Raw genomic sequence first — 10,350 nt, forward strand, 5'->3', positions numbered from 1 at the left:
CCTTCCTATTACAATATGTTTGTTTAGCAGATCCTACATTTTATAAACCGAGCGCTGTTGATATGCTGCTAGGCGCTGATCTCTTCTGGGATTTGTTAGGATCGCAAAGGATAGTTCTAGGTAATCAAAAGCCTATGCTCTTTGAAACAAAGTTAGGGTGGATTATATCAGGACCAATTGCTAATAGTCGCATCTCCTTGCTGTCAAGTGATGTACGTTGTCATTTTGTAAAAGCGTTAGATGAACGTAGTAGTTCTGATTATAATAATGAAAGTAATTTAAAGCGCTTTTGGCAATTAGAAGAAATGTCTTCATCACCCTCATCACATTACTCAGTCGAAGAGAGAAAACGTGAAGTGCGTTTTCTCAATTATATGTCTCGACTCGAGAATGGTCGTTTTTGTGCGCGGATTCCGTCCAAACAGTTCCGTCCAAATAATACTGGTCTGATAGCCCCAGCAGTTGTACGAATAAAATATCTTGGGATGAACCTTTAAGCCCCGATATCAATAAGCGTTAAGGTGGGTTAATAGTTGTAGGAAGCGACCTACATATACCTTCTTCATTTTTAACTGAAGAAGAATTAAGAAAAGCGTTATATTTATTTATTAAACATTGTCAGATAGAGTCGTTTCCTGAACACAAGCTTTTACTAAATAATTCTAATTACCACCATTACTATGGTTTTATGGTTATGTTTCTTACTAGAAACATCCAAAATTAATACAGTCCAATCATATTTTTACAATTTATTATTTGATTATGAGCATCATAGGTTAATGCATGCAAGCCCGCAGCTTCTCTTAGCATCAATCAGGGAGACGTACTGGCCGATAGGTATTCATAATTCGGCTACAGCCTGTTATCATCTGAAACCATAATATGTGCCGGTCGTCAAGGCCGAGGATGTCGGATAATAAAGGTGTACCTTGCAATTTTTTTGTATGTTTTAGCACAAAGGCCCTTCATTTAGAATTGGTTGGGGATTTGACAAGCAATAGGTTTTTAATGGCATTGTACCGATTCGTCGCTCATTCGCTAAGATTTGCCCGTTACCAGTATCTTCAAACTATGGGTGAAAACAAAGTCTTCACCGCCTGGGGGCATGTTTATGATTAAAAAGAATATTTATTTAAAAGAAGAAACTAATGTCATACTTGTCATCTTGCTTTTCTATTAAAAATGGTTCTCACGTATTAAATTTTATAATTCCTGGATTATTCGTCATTCTCATTTAAACATACTGTGCGTTGATTATAAACAATAATTAAGATTTCTATTATTCTGTAGATGAGCGTTAAGTAAGAATATTTCTATTATGTTGAGACTATTCCTTTCCTAACTATCTCAACTTTGCTACAAAGATTCTTTAACTAAAGAGCCTTCTAACCGACAGATGTATTCTGGGGCATTTCCTAGTAACATTGTAAGGTACAAGTACTTCCTTTACAATTAGCGTTTTCGTTTTCAAAAGGAAAGAATTTCCCTTTAATGCGGACATATTACCTTGCTGGTAACCCTAAATGCTCAGAGGCGCCATCCTGTCAATGTCAAAAAGGTGCCACAATAGTCTTGTGGCACTATGTCTTATTTAGACATACTATGTATTGTTTACATTTGTCAAATTCTTAATTGCAAATGTCAAAATTACCGTTATAGTTTGTCTAAATAAGATAGATTAGTTTGATAAATGACGCACATGCAGTATCGAATACAATTTGTAACATTTTTTCGAATTACAAAACTAAACACATTATACATGCGTCCCCTTGAGAATAGGGAATTACTTGAGTTAACTAATGGTATCACATTTTCTTTACAACAGACACAAGATGATTCACATTTTCAACTGTAATTATTGGACCCCCTACTTCTTTTCCGCGATAAAAATATCTCCCACTTTGAAAAAAACCTATCTGATACTACTTTTAAACATTTTTATCACTTCTTTTCATGGAATAACATTAAAAAACTACACATAATACGTAAAGTAAAGAGGCGAAGTGAACTGAAAAGCTATGTCACTATTACCCTGACATTAAATGTCACTTTCATTTTTCAACGATTGCCAGGTGCCAAAAGAATCATGTACATCTATATCTTATTTAGACACACTATACCATAATAACCTTGCTTCGTTAATGTTGGCAGCTTATAGTCTATGGGAAACAGACCATAAACTACAAGCTGCCAAAATTATGGTAGCGGTAATTTTGACATTTGCAATTGAGAATTTAACGAATTGTAAACAATGAAATAAGGTTTTCATAATTTCATGCGGATGAAGCCGCATGGGAACAGCTAGTATAATATGTTATGGGATTAGTTATTTTAAAGATTTTTGATTTTAGTAGAATCATGCTCTAACAATATTAGGGTTCGCAGTTTCCTTTTTTCTTGCGACGTAACTGTCGTGTTTAACATAAAATATCAATTTATCATCATCACCAGCAATAGCAGAAGCTCACTATACATCTCCACTAAGGGGCTCGAAGCCTACCCTAAGTTAGGGCTGACTAGGCCATACTTAATCACGCTGGCCCACTGCGTGTTAGTTGACATTGTTATGTCATTAAATGTGTTCATTTATTTATTTCTTCTCTGATATTTGAAGGTTGCATCATGATGCTTTTCTTTACCGTAAGGACGTAGACGTACCGTAGTACGTAGACGACCGTTAGCTCCCACAATCGTTATTGTTAAGAAGTGTGAAGAAATATTTAGAAGATATATTCACGGATCGGGACACGACAATCAGTTTAAAACTTTTTGCTACTTCACGAGAATCAGGCGCCTACTAACTTTACTTCTCACTAGATGTTGCCCGCAGTTTTGTCCGTAAAAAAATGTAGCAGTAAAAAAAGGCTATTTTTCAGTTATATTGTAGCTTCCTGATGGGTTACACATTTTATTCACTTAGAACGAATAGATCTTTATTCACTATTCTTCTCCTTATTTGTAAAGTTTCTAAGTATTATTTTTAAATAACAAGGCATTCACCCTTATCTTACTTCTTACTAATATTATAAATACCAAAGTTTAGATGGATAGATGGATGGATGGATGGATGGATGTTTGTTAGCGTTTGTAGCCTAAACGGCTGAACGTATCTCCATGAAATTTGGCACAGGTTTAGAGCATAGTCTGAAAGAACACATAGACTTTTTATCCCAGGAATAGTTACGGTTCCCATGGGATTCATTAATTTACTTTTTAAATGTTTACTCGATCATTCTGCAACGGTTCAACATATCTTATTGAAATTTGACACAGATATAAAACAAAGTCTGGAGTACACATGGGATAAGCTTCAACCCCGAGAATAAACGCTTAAAAAAATTAGGACGCTATTTGAGTGTACACTCATGTTTACTTATAATACAGCTTTTACATAACTCAAGCATTAATGAATTAAAAATGCAAATATGCTCTTTTAGAAGTGCACCTATTTTGGATAGGAGTACAGTTGAATAAGAAGGGCATTGGCGATATTCCGTAAAGCGTGGTGTCGAAGGCACTTAGTATTGTTAATCTATGCATGCGACCTATCTTCAAATTGGATTTTAATAGGGCGTTAGAGATGATAAAGTGAGCGTGATGACAAATTTATACCAGTGAAATAGACGATTAACGGAGTGTATATTATTTAGGATAACCTTCAATGAGTTCGAATATAATGAGTGCAGTTGTTATCATGGAACTACAACAATAATTTAAAAACTACATAGGTGGACATTGTTAATCATCTGTACTAACTATACCTATACTATTATGATAAAGCGTAAACACACACTTTGTTGCCTAAGATGTCAGCCATTACAGCATATTTTTTTATAATTCTTTTTTTTAATAAAAAGCCCTACACTTACGTCACGCTTGAGGCTATATATTTTCACGCCATTAAACTTATTTTGGATAAAAACCCTAATGCGGGAATGAGACCACAAGTTGCTGCCAACATCAAAGAAGCAAGATTGCCAAGGTTTGTCATGTCATGTAATTTTGACATTTGCTATTGATAATTTGACAAATGTAAACAATATAATAAAATTTTCATAATTTCATGCGAATGAAGCCGCACGGGAACAGCTAGTACAACTAACAACTTACATATTGGATGTGGTCCTGTCACACCTCTTGTGTCATCCATATTCATGTTATACTCTTACAAGCTACAGTGGTAAAACGTTATGTGCACGATGTGGGACGATGACGCGGAACAAAATTTATTAAGACACAAACTTTAAATGCATCTGTACGAAAAAAGGTTAGACAATGTTAACGGCAACGGAAAATGCTTTTTGTTGTTCTTTGATTGTTTCCGGAAATCACTACCTTTGTAAGATGAGGCGGAGTTTGTTTAGTTGTAATATAAGGAACAAGGCAATTTTTGCGCAAGTGAAACACGGCAGAATTCTGCGACTGCACATGCACTGTACAGGAAAATATATCCATCGGCTCAGATAAATTTTTAGGTCGATAAGTGACAATACTTTTTTATTTCCTTCTTTGTAATTGAATTTAGTACATACTTTATTTTTGACATTTATAAAAGTGATTCAATGCTTAATTATCAACGTTAACGCTTTGTAATACACTGTGTAAATTACGGCTTACGTTCTGTGATAATACGTACATGTGTCGAGCTTTGATGGTTGTGGTAATTAACGCATTTTGATAAAGTTGTATTACAGTTTAGATAGAGGGAACCTCGAGAGGGAAACGACTTCAAACCAGATACTAAGTTTATAATTATTGTCAATCTTGCGAATACGTTGTTGTCTTATAACTGATGCTACGTTATTCATAGGGGTAAAAGTCGTCGGAAAAGTCGGAGATTTGATGTTTACTCTAATTCCATTTAAGCCGACATGATAATATCTTTTAATTTTTAAAGTACCGTTTGTACATTCGATGTGTTTTATGAATTACGCGAAATCGAATAATTACATTTCTCAATAAATATTTCACTAACTAAATTTGAGAATTGTTGATTAGGGTGTTTCACGTAGAGGTGGAAGTGAATAATTAATTGATTTAAATATTGTTACCTCGATAGTGTGACCGTCGTACAAAAGGCGAAGTAAATTTTAGAAACATATAGTTATACCGTTATGGACGTTCAGACAAAGGCTTCGTTGATATTTCTGTTCATCGAAATTATCAAAGCAAGCTGCTCGCGACCTGTTTGTCACTATTGTTTCCCAAGAGAAGTCGCAGCAATTTTGAGACAAGACAACCAATAATCTCGACGAAAGGATACTACATTAATTTCAAAGACTTACGTTTCTTTGTGTACAAAGGGTCTTAATATTAATTAACTTTGTGCCTTGTGTCACATTCTCTAGGATGACTTATAACGAAGTTCAATGTTTAACAAGGTCAGATGTATCATTGCAAAATTTAATTCAGATAGAGTAAGTATACGTAGTAACTAATTACTTCAAAATTATGTTCAAAAGTATGCCGTAAAACGTTGATACGAACAGAAAGTTACCGACACAAAACGTGTGTTACTTATAATTCAACTCAACGTAAGAAACATCTCTATATTCTTTATCTCTATAAACCTTACACACTTTAAAAAAAATATTGTTACCTTTTTAACTATTTTGATGTATTCTGTATTCTTGAAGGTTATTTTGTCTTTACTATAAATCAATACCATTTATCTTTATTTAAAATAACAATATAAACTTTGTAATTGCGATCCAACACATTATTTAAATATACACATGTCATGGTTATAAAATGTAGGAATTCTACTTGTTATGTCAATAACCAGACAATAGTCAGATGTCAGAAATAAGGGTGTTGCATTAGCTCGACTACACGACGGCCGTATTGGAAGTGGCGAGCAGGGAGTGTGAATACACGGAAAAACGGTGTTATTGGTAAGGTTATTCTGTACAAATTGGAAGAAAATATAAGAGCTAAACAAGACTATATTTTATTAAAGCATAATATAGATGTGGCTCCTATAACAAAGTATCTATATATACTCTTAAATAACCATAAGATTATGTATAACTGACGGCTGCAAATCCCTTTTGACCTTTTTGACGTAGCGACTTCAACTTGCATTTTGTGGTTAAATAGCAACAATAGATTCTTAAACAAGAAAGTTTTCGATTGCTTCAACCATATTTATCTAGATGATATCTCCATTATGTTGGGAGAAAATTGTATATATATATTTCATCCCAGTGATATTCAACATCATATGATAGTCAGACTTCATACTAATCATACTAATATTATAAATAGGAAAGTTTGGATGGATGGATGTTTGTTACAGTTTGTACCCCAACTTGCTGAACGGATCTTTATGAAATTTTGCACAGACGTAGAGGACTGCCTGGAAGAACACTTGGGGTGCTTACTTTATTTTTTTGTTGAACTCCACGCGGACGGAGTCGCGGGCGAAAGCTAGTTTTAAATGTTTTAAATCACACAAAAATTATAAATGGGAAAGTTTGGACAGATTGATGCTGGAGGAACGCTATTTTGCTAGTATTGAAAATGTGTACCAAAAGTAATATTATTATAGACCTATTCTAATTCGATTGGACAATTTAAAATTGCATATAACTTAAGCCCGCTACATACGCTCAGTTTTACTTGATAATTATAACCGTGGGAGCGTTGGCAAAATGTCTATCTGTTGAATATTTAAAACTTTTCAAAAGTTTTGCTAATCCAAAGAAGAAAGAAGTTTGTAAAGTCGACCATTACACACGACACAGCGGGGTTACCTAAGGCCTAGCCTAAGGATAAGTAGACAACTACGCACATAGGATAGGCTCTGTAAAGATGTATAGAAGCTGACGGCGCTCTTGTAATATCAATAAATGGGTTTCATGCATAAACAATTAATTCATAATTAAAGAATAAAGAGTATTAAATCAAAATACGTCACACAAATATTATTGGGCGAAGTAATTCCAACGGTTTGGGTTGGTATTGACATTTGGCCCAGCAGATTAATTGAACTTCACAAACCTGTCATGCGCACATTCATTGTAAAAGGCCTAAAGCAGTATCTTTCTCAGCACTCAATGGGATAGGGTATTCTGTCCCTGTCCTCTTTGGAGAAAAGCACTCAACGGCGATTGTAATTTACTCTGACAGTGGCCATTAAACGCTTAGCTTCCCATTTTTACTTAATTCAGTCATACGCTTAGTTCTAACTTCGTGGCCGTCCATATATTACGTCATTCTAAATTAGGGGTGGTTGGTTGGTCTGCGGATGACGGTAAATGATAGATAGGGGGGGGGGGTGTTTCGAAATTGACGTCATTCTTATTTATTTATAGTCATTGTTCACGTACAAGAAGATTATTTCTAAAAAGAAATTTCTTCCAGCACACCTAGTAAGTGAGACTGCAAATGTGAGAGGCGGCTAAGGCGTGTACAATACTAAAATAACTCAAAATAAACATACAAGTAAAATTAATAAAGGTGATTCTATAACCAAGTGTTTTAATCATATAATACCCTATTTTTCTCAAATCTGCAATGTTTTAATTTCATCAAACTGGTAATGACGTCAATTTTAGGAGAAGGGGGGATGTCATTAAAAAATGACGATAGGATAATTGTAGGGGGGGAGGTCTAAAGTCTGAAAAAATCGATGACGTAATTTATGGACGGCCCCTTACGTGTATTTGTAGGTAAGTAAAATTTTAACTGTCAGTAAAAGTCAACATTAATATTGTCAGAACAAAGCATCTGTAGTGGGCTATAAAACGGCTTTAGGGAATGAGGCAAATTCTGTAGAAAGTTATTCATTATTAATAATGGAGACTAAGAGAAGAATAAGGATGAAGTAGTGAAATCATATTTCTTTATTGCCTACCAAAATAGAATATCGTTTTTTTCGATAAACTTTAATACGACATAGTGTTTGTCTCTAGACGCCGGCAAATAATCGAATTATTTACTTTTGTCAAGATTGAAAAATGTTATGATTTTTATTAGTTTCGTTATATTATTAAACATGTCGGCTTGAGCTAGCACGATATCAGAATTACTACTACACGAGATCACATGTGGGCGGCCATGGGTAAAGTCGGATGCCATGAATACATTCACAATACTACTCAGTCAGGATGTATGTTCTCGCAGCGATCCCTATTTTCAGAATAATCCAAGTTCTCACGAAAGTCGCTTGGCGGCGCTCGTGTTCTAATTATGACTTAAATTCAAATTGATTTCTTCTTCTGATTGCGACATACATTTTTTGTGTTTAGTTGAATTGTCGACACTAAAGCATGGTTTATTACTACATTAGTTTAGAGAAAGTTTTTAATTCCATAGTATAAAGAACAAAAACTACAAGATACTCGCATCAGTTTACCGTCACGAAGCATTTAATAAGCCATTGAGAAGTAAGCTAACTATATTATTAAAATTCAAAAAGTTCTAACACTCCCTGAGTTATAAGACATATAATTAGAAATTATAGAATACCATTTGTAAAGACATATACCATACTAAACATTTCATTATATTCGAAAAGACTAGAGTTTTTATAATAACATTTAATTTCAAAGACCAAATTACTTCTGTTGCTTAAGAAATGTACCAGTTTCCTACTCTTTTTAAATCGGTCTATCGACGTATTTTATCGAAAGACACGCAATGAAGGAATTAAAATCATATTAATAAAATGAAAAAAAAAAAAAACGTTTTCACATGTATAGCTTCACGTATTGTTTGCACAATAAAATTAAAATGTTATAGATTTGACCAATTCATATATCTTTAATTTCTTAATTTTACATATAATATATTTTACATGATTTAGATTTGACCTATCGTTTCACCGTCCCTCATCAGCTTCCATTTACTCGCGCCGCATTTATTCTTTAATGCAATCGTTCTAGTTACATTGCGTTCTAAATAGGAATTTATTCAAAGGAAAACCATCAAATTCATACAAAATTTAGTTTGATTATACTGCAACACTAAATAATGTTAGCGGACGAAATGGAAAAATTAAATAAAGTTACTTTGTTAAAATTAGGTCAACACGAATCTAAGTTACAAGCTCAAGAAAGTTATACTCGTAAGTATAACTTAATGAATTCATCTTTAAAAAAATCTTTCATAGAAATTTTCCTTAAGTTAGTAGTCACATTAATATTATAATGATATTAAAATAGGGCAGGTTGAGAAAACTTCACTTTTTTTATTCAAATATGTACAGTCGCAGATTTCTCCGGTTTCCACTTACAAAAGTATTACCGTATTTCTTGAATCGAAATAAACTTCGCTTCTTTGTAAAAATTACCAATTACGTAGCAGTGAGTTGCGCATGGGATAGAAACAAGATTAAATAAGCCGTGTATTACTAAAAATACTTTTTTTCTATACTCATTCAAAAGATTATAGTTCCGCGTCGTCTACTCAAAATGTTCAAGTGATTTAGCTTTTAAGGTGGAACACCGCCAAACTTACCGGCTGTAAATACTTCAATTCTCGCTATAAAGTATAGCGATACGTAAACGTAAGTAAAGCCCGCACAAACTTTTGTGTGTATGTATTTATTACGCCGGAAAAACTAATCTCACAAAACTCGAGTACTTACCGATTAACATTTCCTATAGATCATGGACATGCCGCGACCAACACCTTTGATTTTATCTACTCATTTTCTTTTGATACAAGGCTACGATTGCAACTGTGCGTTATTATTTTATGATTTTTAATGGAAAGGTTGAAATAGAAAGGGATTGGCTCGAGACGTGCCAAATGTTACTGTAGAGGTATGGAAAAGATTAGTTGGATGACAATGTTAATCAGGAAATGCTAGATAGAGTAAAAGATAAGCGAATTGGCAAAAAGATTGGCAGGTTATGGTTTTGATTATGTGACTAACAGGAACTACTCTACTCTTCACTTTCCGCGACTTTGATAATTGAGCGGGATCAAGAACTAAAGCTAAACATTATATCATTGATAATCGGTGAACGGCGAGCGGTCGGCCAGTGGACGACGTGCTATCTACATGCGATTAACCCCACCGCAGTTAAGCCAGGACCTCGCGCCGTCTACCTATGCAAGCGTGAATATCGTATCACAACTTTATAACTTTATCCCATTTAATCGGTGTCGTCGAGGCGACGTCAAGTGAACGAAGCAAACCCTTGATCAATGTTCTGTAATATAAATTAATGCTTGTGTTTTAATAATTCTTAATTGTAAGTCTAAAGTATTATTGGATGTAAAAATAACGTTAACTATAGGACACAAAACACTTTTCTGTTGCAGCGTTGCAGCAACATTTACAAATTTATATAAGCACATACTCTTAAGCGTGACACTGTCAACTCTTGAAGCAATTAA

The sequence above is a fragment of the Papilio polytes genome, unplaced genomic scaffold, assembly GCF_000836215.1.
Source record: "Papilio polytes unplaced genomic scaffold, Ppol_1.0 DF824135.1, whole genome shotgun sequence".
NCBI lineage: Eukaryota > Metazoa > Arthropoda > Insecta > Lepidoptera > Papilionidae > Papilio > Papilio polytes.